The following is a 12,948-nucleotide window of genomic DNA, read 5'->3' as shown; positions in this document are numbered from 1 at the left end:
GTCACCACCACCACCACCACCACCACCACCCCCCACCCCCCACCCCCACCCCCTCGCCCCCCCCCCCCCCCCGACACCTCGGTGATGCAAACTGCCATGACAGCAGCCTCCTGCTCTGTGCACTCCACAGGCCGTTGAGTTTAACACCTTCCTACCTGCTCACAGGGCCAGCTGGCTGCAAGACCATTTCTTCCCCTGTGCCATGGTCTTAACAGGTCCCTCCAGCTGGAGTTAGGAAGATGTGGGAGGCGGAAAACCAGGGGCGGGTGCCAGCATTTCTACAGAAGTCAGGATTTCCTTGGAGGAGCCTCAGGTGGGGGCAGAGAACACAAGTAGCTTTTCCAAAGTACCAAAGGGCTGAGAGGTACTCCAAGGCAGTTAGATGCCTTTGAAACTGTCTGCTCAGATGCTTTTAAAACTATCTGGGGCACTGTGGAACCTGCTACACAGCTAGGAAAAGTTTTAAGAACTTGAGATATATATATATATATATAAGATATATATCAAAGGAGACTGTTTTTTCTTAGGTGTTGAAGTTTGCATTAGTAACGTGGTCCAAACAAACTGGTAAGCTACATGCAAAAAACAGAGATAGACCATCATAGGAGTGAAATGCAAGATTTAACTTCTGCTTTGTGTGTTTTGGCTTTTTTTTTTTTTTTCTTGCACAGACATTGGGTGTTGCAGCAATCCAGACTAACCATGATCTTTTGGTACTACCAGACTTCAGGGAAAGAAGGCTGCATGCTTGGTGCTACTTCTTTAATCCTGGTGCTGTGATTCTCTGGCACAGTGAAACAACTAAAAAACTGAAAACACACATGGAAATGACTGCTGTGGAAAACCAAGCTCTCAGAACCTTTGGGGTTTTTTGTGGGTTTTTTGTGGTCTTCTTTTTTTATTAGTTCTACCTTGAGCTGCTTTTTGTGAAATAAGATCCATTCTTTGGATTATAGGCAGAAACTGGGGGGGTGGGGGGCACAGCAAAACAAAGAAATAGAGTGTACAAGTCACATGAGCCACCTCAACGGAAAAACTCTTAGGTATTGGTGAGCTGTCAATTTTACAGACTCATCTGAAATTCAGCTGCAAGGAGCAGCCAGATCTACATGTAAATCTGAACCATATTACGGTAAGTATCAGTGAAAAAGCATCAAGGTGACAGGAGACCTCATGATGCCCATGGCTTCTCCTGCTGTGGATTGTATTGGACCTCAGCATCTTTTGGGTGCAAGAACAGACTTACTGGACAAAAACGTAACATATTTACTGTGCTGTTTGACAGAGGTTGTGTAAAAGGGGTCTGTGCTGATAGAACTAAAACTGTTGCTGGCTAAGATTTGCAGTGCTGCTCTTTTTTATTGTTCCTTGGACCTGCATTGTAGTAATTCTCATTTTAGCATCCAAGGAGCTTTTGGTGTGGCTCTTGTAGTGGAAACACACTCCCCGGTAAAATTAGTGATTGAAATGTCTTCCTTGTGGATGAATGGGAACAGACCTTTCCAGACAACAAAGATGTTATCTTAGGAATATAGTTAGTATTCAGTAAACTGCTCCTAGCCTTAATAAATATAGGCAATAGGTTTCAGCTAATTTGATAGTTAATTTAAAAGCAACATGCACGGCTTTGCATATCAGATGTGAGTTCCTTTTTGGTCTGGGTCAATAGTGACAATATTATGCATTTCATGCCTATTGGGAGTCACTTGGCATTTTCTATTCTATTGTTAGGACAAAACCCTCTGCATCATGACATTCCTTTTTGCGAGCCTCTCGTGCAAAGCTGTCAGTTTGAATTGGCACCATTATTACAATCACAGTGAGACTGTCGTGAGCGAACAATTTCTCCTCAGTGTGGCTTTTATGGTTAGCAAGTCCAGGTAGCCACAGTCCACTGTCTTGTGCCCAAGCAAAGGATTTCCTCATCCCTCACACCTTATTGCACTGAGATGAAAATTCTTTGGTCTTGTGCTGCTCTGGGATGTCGTGCAATGTGCACAGTCTCCTCAAAACCCTCCTCTTGGAGCAGCCTGCCTGGCAGCAGCCTTCTCTAACATGTGCCTTATTCACATGTCCCACCTGAGCTGGAAGGTTTATATGCACTGTATAACACAGGGAAAGAGAAAGCAGAGTCTGAGCACAGGAGTAGTTAAAGTTTATTGCTGTCTTTTCTCCTTTGCTCTCCCTTTTATCCTGATGAGAGCAGTCCCTGCCATTCCTGCACTTCCCAGCCAGCCCCTAATCTGACTATTCAAAGGGAAGAAAACAGAAAACCTACCTGAAACAGGAGCTCGCAGGCAGATGCACTGACACCGGAGAGTCACAACGCAGCAGCACTGGCAGCAAATGGGAGGAGACGAAATGACACATCAAGGCAAATGCTAGCTCAGCTCACATGGTCCAGTAAAATCATGGAGTAATCTAATCGTACGCAGCCAGTGAGCACATCTGTCTGCACAAACAGCAGGGGCCAGACAACACACCACCTCATCCACTTTTGTCTTGCGGTGCTCTCAAGCCCCAGATGCAGAGCCTCTTACGCCGCAGGAGCTTCACTGCTCGTCTGAATCCGCAGCAGACTTCCAGGTACAAAGGTTTCAGGAACAGGGAAGCTACCTAGTCCCTAGCAGAGCGCTTTGGGAAGTCAGACTTGTTACTGGTCCAAAGCAGAGCGCTCTGCTGCTTCCTTCTCCAATTAATTTCCAGCAGGGATACGTACTCACCTCTGTGCAAGCTGCTCCTCATCAGCTGCTCAGGAGCAACAGCATGGCATTCTCTTCCCTGCTCATTTATCCTCCAGCACAGGGAAAGCAAGACGTAATTAAACATGTCCTAATAGAACGGGCAGGCTGTGGTGGTGAAGCTGGGTTTCTTCTGTTAAATATGACTGATTCTATAGGTGACGCCGGTGTAGTCAAGGTATGGAGAGAGACCTGTTCTCTTTTTTTTCAGATTACTGTACTCATCAGTGTACAGTAAAGTACAAATGGATGTGTGCAGCTATTATTTGCACCGGAGGAGTGTCCAAAGGTAGCATATACTGGATGTTGCAAACATTGGGGAACTTACTAATTTTATAAACATGAACCCAAGGTGTTCCCCTCAGTGGGTGAAGTGGGGCAGCTGGTGTCAGACCTTTAGGGAGGTGCAAAGTCAGGGCAGTGTCCCTGCATCTCAGTCCCTGCCTGGCCAACAGCTCACTCCCAACTGCAGGTGTCTTAGTAGCTAGAGGAGTAAAGTAACTCCATTTGCAGGTTGGGAGTAACATGCTCTACAAAGCAAGGCTAACCACAGCCTTGCCTGCTAGTACAGGTGACTGGCTGTGCCAGAGAGAGCAGCTGTATGGATCATTCCTTTAATTTCTAATAGCTCCACTAAACAGCTAGCATCATCATGCTCTTTATTCTGGCAATATAACTTGTTGCCAGGTATGAAGTGAGCAAAGAGTCCATAGGGATCTAGAAAACATCACCCATCAGGAATGACTGAAAAATACACATGGTCGTTTTATTATTAAAATGGAAAAAAGGAAAAAGTAAATGGGCATAAAATCTGCAAATATGTAAAAAAAAAAAAGAAAACCAGAAGCAAATCCTGATGCAAATAGGAAGGGAGTAGCTGATTCTCCCTGTTCTCTGTGCATAGGGCAAGAACTAATCATCTTAGATAGCATCAGGAGAGGTGAGGATCAGACGCTAGGGAAGCTTTGTAGTGATAAACAGTTAAATGTGGATTAGATTGTCTGGAGAGGCTGGAATTTTCCTGCTGAGGGTTTTCAGGAGCCAGTTAGGCATAGCTTTTTCAGCAGTTTTGCAGGTCATACTGGTCCGGACCTGGTAATTCTCTAGGTCTTTTCAGCTCTCTTTCCTGTGATTACAGCCTCACCTAGCTTGGCTGTAGCTGGGCTGGGGATCCTATTCCACCTAGAAACTGTAACAAAAGGATTTTGTCATCATTTAGAAATACGCTCATCATCTCTGCTAATTACCATAAACTTTGCAATTTAGGTAAGCTCAGAATAGTTGTGAACCCCTCTAGAAGGAAAAGCATTTGTATGATACTTTTGTGATTCATCTTAAGCATAAAGAAATATAATTTAATAAATGATAAACATGTAACTGTTTATCTCTTGACAAGCATGTCACCTCTCATGTCTTTTCTCATCATAAAACAAATTAATCTGATGCCTGTGCCATCTCTTTTCCTAGTTTTCTTTCAGTGAATTATCAGGATCCTCTTTCCAAGGGCTGTGATAGGTATCTGGTGTCCTTAATGTCCTCCTGCCTGGGACAGACTTTTTATTAGGTTCAAGTAGAGCCAAGCCAGGACCTGCCTTGAAAAAGTCTCTTTCCCACCCTACCAGGCTGTGAGCAGCAGGGAGGTGCCACCTAGTTTGTGGGGCTCCGGAGCCTCCCAAAGGGCTTTAGGATTGAAAACATCCCCATCACACTGCATTCCAGGTCTGCTCAGGAGATAATATTAGACATCCATGACCATTAGAGCCTGCTAGATTCTTCGTGAGTAATGACAAGGCACTGGCAGAAGTCACTGGTGACAAACGCTGGCTGTCAGACTGGGAAAGAAGTTTGCTTCCCACCAGCAGAAATGCTGCCTTTTGTAGCCCAAAGTGCAATGCTTTTCTTAAGGTTTAGCCTAAGATTTTCAACTTCTGTTGCCTCATTTTCCCTTTGGAGGCTTTACTGTATGCCAAGGTCTCCTCTTTGTATAACCAACAGTCCGGGCAAAGCAATCTGTGTTGGTGAGCCATCTACCTCACATTGTGTAAGCCCCAAACTTGTGCTTAAAATTGCCACTGTCCTACTGTGAAGACAGTTTTTTTTTATCCCTGTCCTTGCCATCCTTGCCAAATAACCAAATCACTCTTTTCAGAAGGAGCCCTGCTTCAGGCTCTCTCAAGTTTTCACATCCATTTCCATGTCTTTTTCCTAATTATCTTCTAGAGCTGCTGATGCACATCCAAAACAGTGCTCAGTGAAAGCCTCAAACTCCACTCCTGGGTGTTCCAAATGGCCAAGCGCCTTCCTGTTTGCTTTTCCTTTGGGTGGAGGCTCATGCTTGTGTGTTGGTCCCTTGTTCTACTGCTTTCGCAAAAACTTTTTATGGCTCTCTTACGGGAAGGGCAGTGGCTGCAATCACCAGTCAGCATGGGATGGAAGACAGACTCTGATGGCATTACTGAAGCTGGGACAATCTAGTCTCCCCATATTGGGTGACTGGAAGGTTGTAAAGAGGCTAGAAAACTACTGGAAATCTCCTGCCTTGCACAACATCACATTCCTCAGCTCCAGCAGCCAGCTTCATCTTGTCTGGTCCCTTCCTGCTAAACTGCCTCTCCCAGGCCAGGGTTTTCTTATTGGGTTCCCCATTTACCATACATACCTGGCAGCTGGTACCCTGGCATGGGTTTTCTGTTCTGTGATGGGTTATTTCACAGCGCTTTCTGGGACTCTCCTTTTGCAGCATGCCTGGACTCTGCAGTCCACTCTGCAGTCTCAAAATTCTGCAAACGTGTGTTTCTTTCCTTCCAGTTTGGCTCAATTTCTGTTTGGTATCTACTTACAGCTTGTTGCCAATTGCTCACATCGATAACACGCCTTGGCCTCAACCCCGAGCCTATATTTAGGTTAGTTTTTGCTATACTCCTTTTCATTCACAAAGAACGTGCATAAAGGCTGCTTTGCCCTGCACCTACAGCAAGCAGAGGAAAACAGGCAGCTTTACACCTAAGCCTCTGCTGCTCCATCTGTGTGTGAGCTCTGTTCAATTGACTGGACAAGTTCATGGCAGAAGATCGTTCTTAGATACACAGCAACTATGTCTGTCTCACAAGACCCTGGTCTGCAAATGGTTGGAGGCTGGAAGGGTGTCAGGAAAAGTGCCACAATTCGTTTTCCCTGCTTCTTTGCTCTTCCACAGGCCTTAGCACCTGCTGAGGACACAATACTAAGCTGGGAGGTTATGACCTTCCTAAGTTCCTGCTCCCTCTCAGAGGTGCACAGACCGTTGCTTTTCTCACTCTCCCATCCTTTTCACATGCATACATATAGCTCAAGACAGCTGCAAATGCTGCCCTGCTCCAGGCTGTTGCTTGTCAGTGGAGGCTGAGGTTTCTCCAAGTCAGGTCTTGCTCAGGACATTACATACAGTCAGTGTCTCGGACAGTGGCTTCTGTTGTTTCAGTGATGACTAAACAGTGTGGGAGTTTGGGTTGCTCCCGGTGGTTAGCCTGAACAGCCCGCAGAGGCACATTGCATCCTTCAGCAGGCTCTGAGGTTTCTTACACACCCAGCTTGCGGCGTCCAGCGTGAGACCACCACGTCCTCTAATCAATGCAGCAGTTCTTCAGTGACTAGGCTTCTCTGCCAGAAAATTGTGGCTGAATTCATGCACTTGTAGTCAGACAGTCCCATCTAAAAAAATTCAGCCGGGCCATCTCGTAGTGGAAGTAAGACTTTTTCCAGGGGCATTAGCTGTGGGATCTCCAGAGTTATAGCCACATTAATCATGAATTCCCCAAGAAACTGCCCTACCCCATTAAATACATTGGCATATTTTTTAATAAGGTCACCTGCCTTGTGTCGGCTGAGATGGAGTAATTCCCACTTTCATTACCAGTTTGATCAATTTAATATCCAGCGTGCTCGGGGACTGAACTCAAGTGATGCCACTGTGTGTACAGCATGAAATTTGTGGTGTTTTACCTCCTACTCAATTGGGTCTAAAAGCACACCATGTCTGTCCATGTCCCCCTGCTTCACCTTTCTCTTGCAAAGGTGGATCCTTGCTCTCTTTTCCCTCAGCTAGCCCTGCTGTCGCCACACCAACGTGCAAAACTCTGTAGTCAGTTGGCAACCTATGGCTGAAGCCTTTGCAGGTTCTCACTTTCTGTTGGGACTTGACTGCTTCCACAGGGACACCAGGAGGGTGGTCCTCTTCGTGGTAGCTGCCTGGTCTTAAGTATCATGTATTTCACCCTGGTTTCAGTTGCATAGACACTGGGGTTGTGTATCAGCTCTTTCTGGCAAAACTGTTGCAGGCCACCATACTGTCCCCAAGCAGTCTGTCCTTGGCATTCGGTAGCCAGCCCCTTCTGCCCCATGGTGATGACCTCTGCTATGGCAGCAGGACCTGCTTTACCATGTGGGGCCAGCAGCTGTGCTGGGGCTTGTAGAGTAACCTCTGTGCTGTCTGCAAAAAGAAAACAGTCCTTTTGACTCTTCTTACCCAGCCACTTAAACCCAAAATGTTGGGTTTGGGTTTTTTTCATCTAATTAGTAGTGACAAATGACTGTCATTGGCTCCTTTGGGTTAGGCTTTGGTCCCTTGCAACCCAGCTGATTTAGAGGTTTTCCCTCTGGGCAACAAGAAATAGCAGCGTGGCCAAGCCATGAAGAGCAGGTGAGTGACAGATACGTTCCAAAGCCCAGACTAGATTAATGTAAATATTATAAGCTTTCTTGGGAAAAGAATGACCCTATTTTTTTGCAGATTATTTTTACCAATAGTCTTCTGCACTGGTTACTTAATGCTTAATGTTTTGGGGAGCATCCTGGCTAGCAGCATCTCAGAAAAAAAATTCTGTGGCCAGATGAGTGCATTAGAGAGACCATTTGTAATTTACTCAGCTCTGGAATCTATGGAGTAGTAATAAAGCACACTTCTGCCTACTAAAGCACTGAGAACTTACGGGGGGCGGGGTGCAAAACCAAAAAGCCCACCAAGACTCCAAATACAGGCAGAATTTAGGATCCATTGACAACCAGTCTCTGAATTGAGCCAGGAGCCCCTCAGTTAGCCCTCCGCCCCCTGGTTACACAAAGCGTTCACCGCCTGCTCCACAGCATCCCAGCTCCCAGCACGCCGCGCTGGACCGCGATGCTCGATAACGTCATCCATCGATCCGTGACATGTCACATCCAGCCATTAGGTCGCTGCCCGCCTGCCGAGCCGCATCATCACCGGGTATCGCGATTCAGCCGACGAAGGTCCCCCCTCCCAGCCGCAAGCCTCTCCGCTGTCATTTGTCCCCTGTGCCACTGGATGGCAATGCTGACTAACGTATCGCCGACGTTTCGGGGCCGGGAGCGGAGACACCGGGGTGAGGAGGAGGATGAGGAGGGTTGGCAGACGGGCAGGGGCAAGGCAGCAGCGGGCACCCTCGTGCCAAGCTCGTGGGAAGAGCATCCCGCTGGAACATCGCACCTTGTGCTGTTACTCCCAACCAGCCAGGGGATGCACGAAGCACAGGGGGGTGATTCCTCAGCACACCCACAGCTGGAGGACTTAAATCATGGAAAACTAATATTCGGTTTGGAGGTTTTAAGTGTAGGAAGGGGTTGCCGGCAGGGGTGACTAAGAGTCATAGATTGGCTGGGCTTGCTAGAAATTGCCCAATTTTTATACTTAAAAACTGTACTTACACTTTGTAAAAACGACTTTGTAAGCATGGCATTGCTGGGCTCAATGACTATTCAGTGAACTCATTTGAATGTGCATAGACAGGGCTTGCTTGAACTGCTGCATCAAAGAGAAATGCTGAAATGAGTCATTTGTGAATCACGGCTTATTTTCTGTTGTTAGCTCATCTGGAATCCCATGGTGATCAAACAGCCTTTTACAATGTGTTAATACATCGCTACTCCATGTGTTTAGCAACAGCTCAGTTCCAATAAATTGTAGGTAGTCACCCATTATAAAGAGGTAGTGTTTTATGCTGTGTGTAAACCAGCTGGGACAAACTTGGAGATGAAAACACATGCGAAAATTCATGCTGTTCCACACACTCTCTTCCATGCTGCTTCCACTCCTATTTCATACATGCTTTCTGTCTCTTTGCTTGCAGGACACAGTCCAGCCAGAAGAGATTGCCTGCAAGGGTGACTGCTCCTGTCTTCCAAGAAGGGCTGTGGGCAGCCTCTCCAGCAGCAGCCAAGCTACTTTCCAGGCACAGGAGTGGAAGGGAGACTGGGAGAAAAACACCATCGGCAGCAATTTAAGGTAAGGTCTTTGTTTCCAAATTGGTGGTTGACCCCATCCTACACCTTCAGCTCCATGGGCTGGAGAGCTTGACCCAGACTGTAGTCAGATTCAGGAACTGATCTGCCTAAACTTGGCAGGGAGGGTAATCACCACCACCACCTTTTTTTTTTTTTTTTCTTTAACAAACTGAATCAGTCCAGCAGGTCTGCAAAAAGTTGAGAAGAGTCTGAGGAAGAGGGTGTGAATCCCTTAAGGCTGCTATTGTCATTGAACTCTCCATGGTGTGAAACCACAGCCTGAGGTGCTGAGCTTCTCCCTGGAGCAACTGGGGCTCAGGAACCAATTCCCTTCTGCCAGCTCTTTTATTGGAGTGAGCGGCTGGAGATGGAAACATCTTCAACCAGCACAGCAAGCTTCACCACAACCCGTCTGTCAGTGCCCTAAGCCCTGTCTGCTTGTATATGAGTTACATGGCCGTGAAGGCCAAATACTCCATGCCATCAGCTACTTAGACTTCTTCTGTCACACATAATTGTAGCTCAAAGGTCCTGAATAATTGCATTCATATTGGGCCTGATCCAGCCCCCAATAATAGTCTTAATAATGCTGCTCTTAACCAGCCACATGAATCCCTTTCAATCCCCAACACAGGCTCAGTCATGCTGTAATTCAGTAGAGGAGGCCATTCACTGTGGGGCTAATTTAGTTTAAAATGCAGACAGCCTATTTATGGGACAATTTTTTGTTCCTGCTCTAAATTCTTATGCTCAATCAACAGCCTGTAAACCGGGTCAAGCCAACACATGACCCATTAGCGTAAGCAGTTGGGGCTTACAGCCCTTAGAAGCTGTATTTGCGCTGTGCTCCCTCACAAGCAGGATATATCCCCCATTTAGCTAATGGGCCCTCTTCTAGGGGAAAAATATAGAAACCCTTTTCCTGCACTGGAAATCAGGCTCACACAATCACAGGGTTGAGCTTGACCCCACACTCACCTGCTCAATTAGCCACCAGCTTCTGCAAGCGATGCTGGCCTTCTGAAATGAAGGAACACCACTTCCCCACCGTGCAGGAAGAGCACAAACGAAGGGAAGCTTGAAGAGCTTCACACCATTGATGTGAAGGCTATTCTCCCACCATTTGTGCTGCCACTAATGGGATTCCCAGGAACACAGGGAAAGGCTTTCCTCCTGGGAAGGCTCCACATGAGCACTGGACTATGAACAAAGCTCAGGTTCCTCAATAGGTCTGAACAGAGATTAAGAATTAGCTTATTCTCAAGTTTTGAAACAACCCACGGCATGCAAGACCAGGCAAGGGGTTAAGACATGCCCATCTCCAGCAGGAAAACAGGCAAATGTCTTGGGTCCTTGCACAGGACAAGTCCCCTGATCTAAGTACCCCCTTCCTTTTTTCTCTAGGGTTATTCTTAAGGTGGCTGCCTGACTTTAGCAGCAAGCCTTATGAAGAGCTTTGGTGGGGCAACACAATACAGCACCAGGGGAAGGGAAGAGTGGAAACAGAACAAGAAATGAGGGGAAAGGGGAGTGAAAGATGCCTTTTAGGACAGCTCCTCCTGGCATAGGGAAACTGTGGCCTTAGGGGCCCAATTTACCTTCGACAAGGGAGGCTGGCCTGGAAGAGCTGGTGAAAAGAGTAATAAACACTCCAGGTGGGAAACAAAATCAGGGCATCCCCACCCACCCGTAAATATAGGCAGGGCATGCCTACATCTACATCGCCTACAGCTGGGGCCATCTGTCTAAAAGCAGGGAAGGGTGTCAGGAGAGGAGGGCCTGTTTCAGGTTAGCGAGGTTAAGTGTGAAGCAGGTGATGCTGATTCTGGGGCATGTGATAGCCTGTCTGCATTTGCATGCCATATTTTTCCAGTGACATTTGCAGAGTGTGTGCATGTGTGCGTGTGTTTTTTCTGAATAGCCCCAAATAAACACCACACCCCTCAGACATGCACATCTCTTACACGTTTTGAAATAAGTACTGACAGCTGGAGACTGTCTCAAGGAAAGGAGACGCACTTCTGCGGAGCCCGTTTATACCAGGAGCTCTGACAGAGTAAATCTCACCAAAACTCAGGCTGGTTGTGTTTCCTTCCTCTTTGTCCAGGTGTCACCACAGCCCTGCACCCTTAGGCAACTCACTTCATTCCTTTATGTCCCAGTTATCTTGAAGATACGGGACAAATAATGCCACCTACTTCACAGAAAAATATTTACAGTTTCTCTTAGTTTTTTCCTAAGTTTTTATGCCAAATTTCTTCTGCCTTCACCTTTGAAGAGCACAGGGGTTTATATTGCAATCCTGATGTAGAGATACAGATGTGTATTTCCCACTAATACTGTATTGCCTGTCCAGGTTGTCAATCTGACCCTTTGAGAGCCTAGAATACTTCAAATACTTTATTTTTATTTCTTATCTGTAAGGCTCTTTCCAGTCTACTCTTCACGTATGCTGGGAGATATAGGGATGTAGAAAAGACGATAATAAATGTCGTGACTTCAGGAAGTGGTGCTTTAAAAACATTAGTCACTTTGCATAAAGTTGCCAAAGAGGGCAATTCTGGCATCAAAGGGGGCTAGGTAAAGTGTGGAAATCGCATGGCTCGAATTGAGGTCAGGCTGTGGGGTTGCATTGTCCAGGCTGCCCTGGCAGAGCAATCCCATGTCCAAGCCCGGTGTTTGTGCTGCTAAAGGAAGGTAAGTCTGGGTTGTTCTGCCACAGAATTTCCCAAAAAAGGAGACACACAGGGGCGCCAAAGACTTAGGAAAAAGAAAGCTATACCTGAGCCTTTTTCTGCATGGCTCCTTGCTGGGCAGGCTCCTCACCCTGCCAGGTCGGAGGGCTCTGCTCCTGCTCCGGAGCGGAGGGTGTGCAGGGAGCAGCTTATCAGCCTGGGCCTCATTCCATTTGCAAACGTGCTGGGGCTTCGCAATCGTTTATTCTCGCCCGGTGTCACCCGGCTGGGTGGCTGCTGGCTGCCCACAACCCTGTGGAGCCCCGGGAGCTGCTGCCAGCGAGGGGTCCCTGCGTGCCCGGGTGTGGGGGCCTGGTCCCCACCAAGGCTGGTGCATCCATCGCTTTGGTCCTCCTTGCACAGTGCTCGCCACAACAGCCCCAAAGTTGCTCGGAACAAATTTCCCAGCTAAATCTGGAAAAGCACCATTGTATCAGGATGATAATACCACCCTTTGGAAAATAAAGCGTTTGCTGTCCAGTGTCCGAGTAACTGCACGCTTTGCTGGGCGTGATGGTGGTGGTCGGCATCTCTGTTTGGGCAGCTTGTCCTTATGGGCTGAACCTGGTGTGGTGGTGGCTGCAGCTGCTGTGATGAAGGCCAAGGTGAAAATCCCCAGGACGACTGTAATGTGGGTGCACGTCAGCCGTAACCTCCACCCGCACCCTCGTTTCCCTGCAACATAGGGAGGAGGCTAGTGTAAGGGCAATTGCATCAGCTCTCAGCTGCCATTAGGTTATACATATAGCGGGTTGGTATTTCTTCAGTGGCTATATGGAATGATTATACTGGATTATCCAGTACACAGCCTGCTCTTTCACTCACTTCCAGAGGTTTTGCTCCATAGTTGTCAGGGAGGCGGGTAGGACATGTTGGTATAAAACACCACATAAACACAACTAAGCCAAGCAAACTAGAACCATAGTATAGGCTGACATAGAAAAAAAAAATCATGCTGTTCCCTGTTTTGTTTTGTTTTGCTCTCCACCAAGTGATATATCTTAGTGACAAGTTGCTCTAGCCATACAGCATAGCTTTTAATACCGTACAGTGTCGTGGGGTGTAGGCATGTGGTAGGACAATGGCTAGAGCTAATGTTAAAGGCTAAATGCATTGCAGCTGCATGCAAGCTGGGCTAGATTAAAGACTACAGCCCTGGAAGCTTCTTGTTAAAAAAATTACTTAAGAAGTTTTTT

The sequence above is a fragment of the Falco punctatus genome, assembly GCF_963210335.1.
Source record: "Falco punctatus genome assembly, chromosome: 3".
NCBI lineage: Eukaryota > Metazoa > Chordata > Aves > Falconiformes > Falconidae > Falco > Falco punctatus.
The sequence above is the reverse complement of the archived record's forward strand: the minus strand, read 5'-3'. Positions refer to the sequence as shown.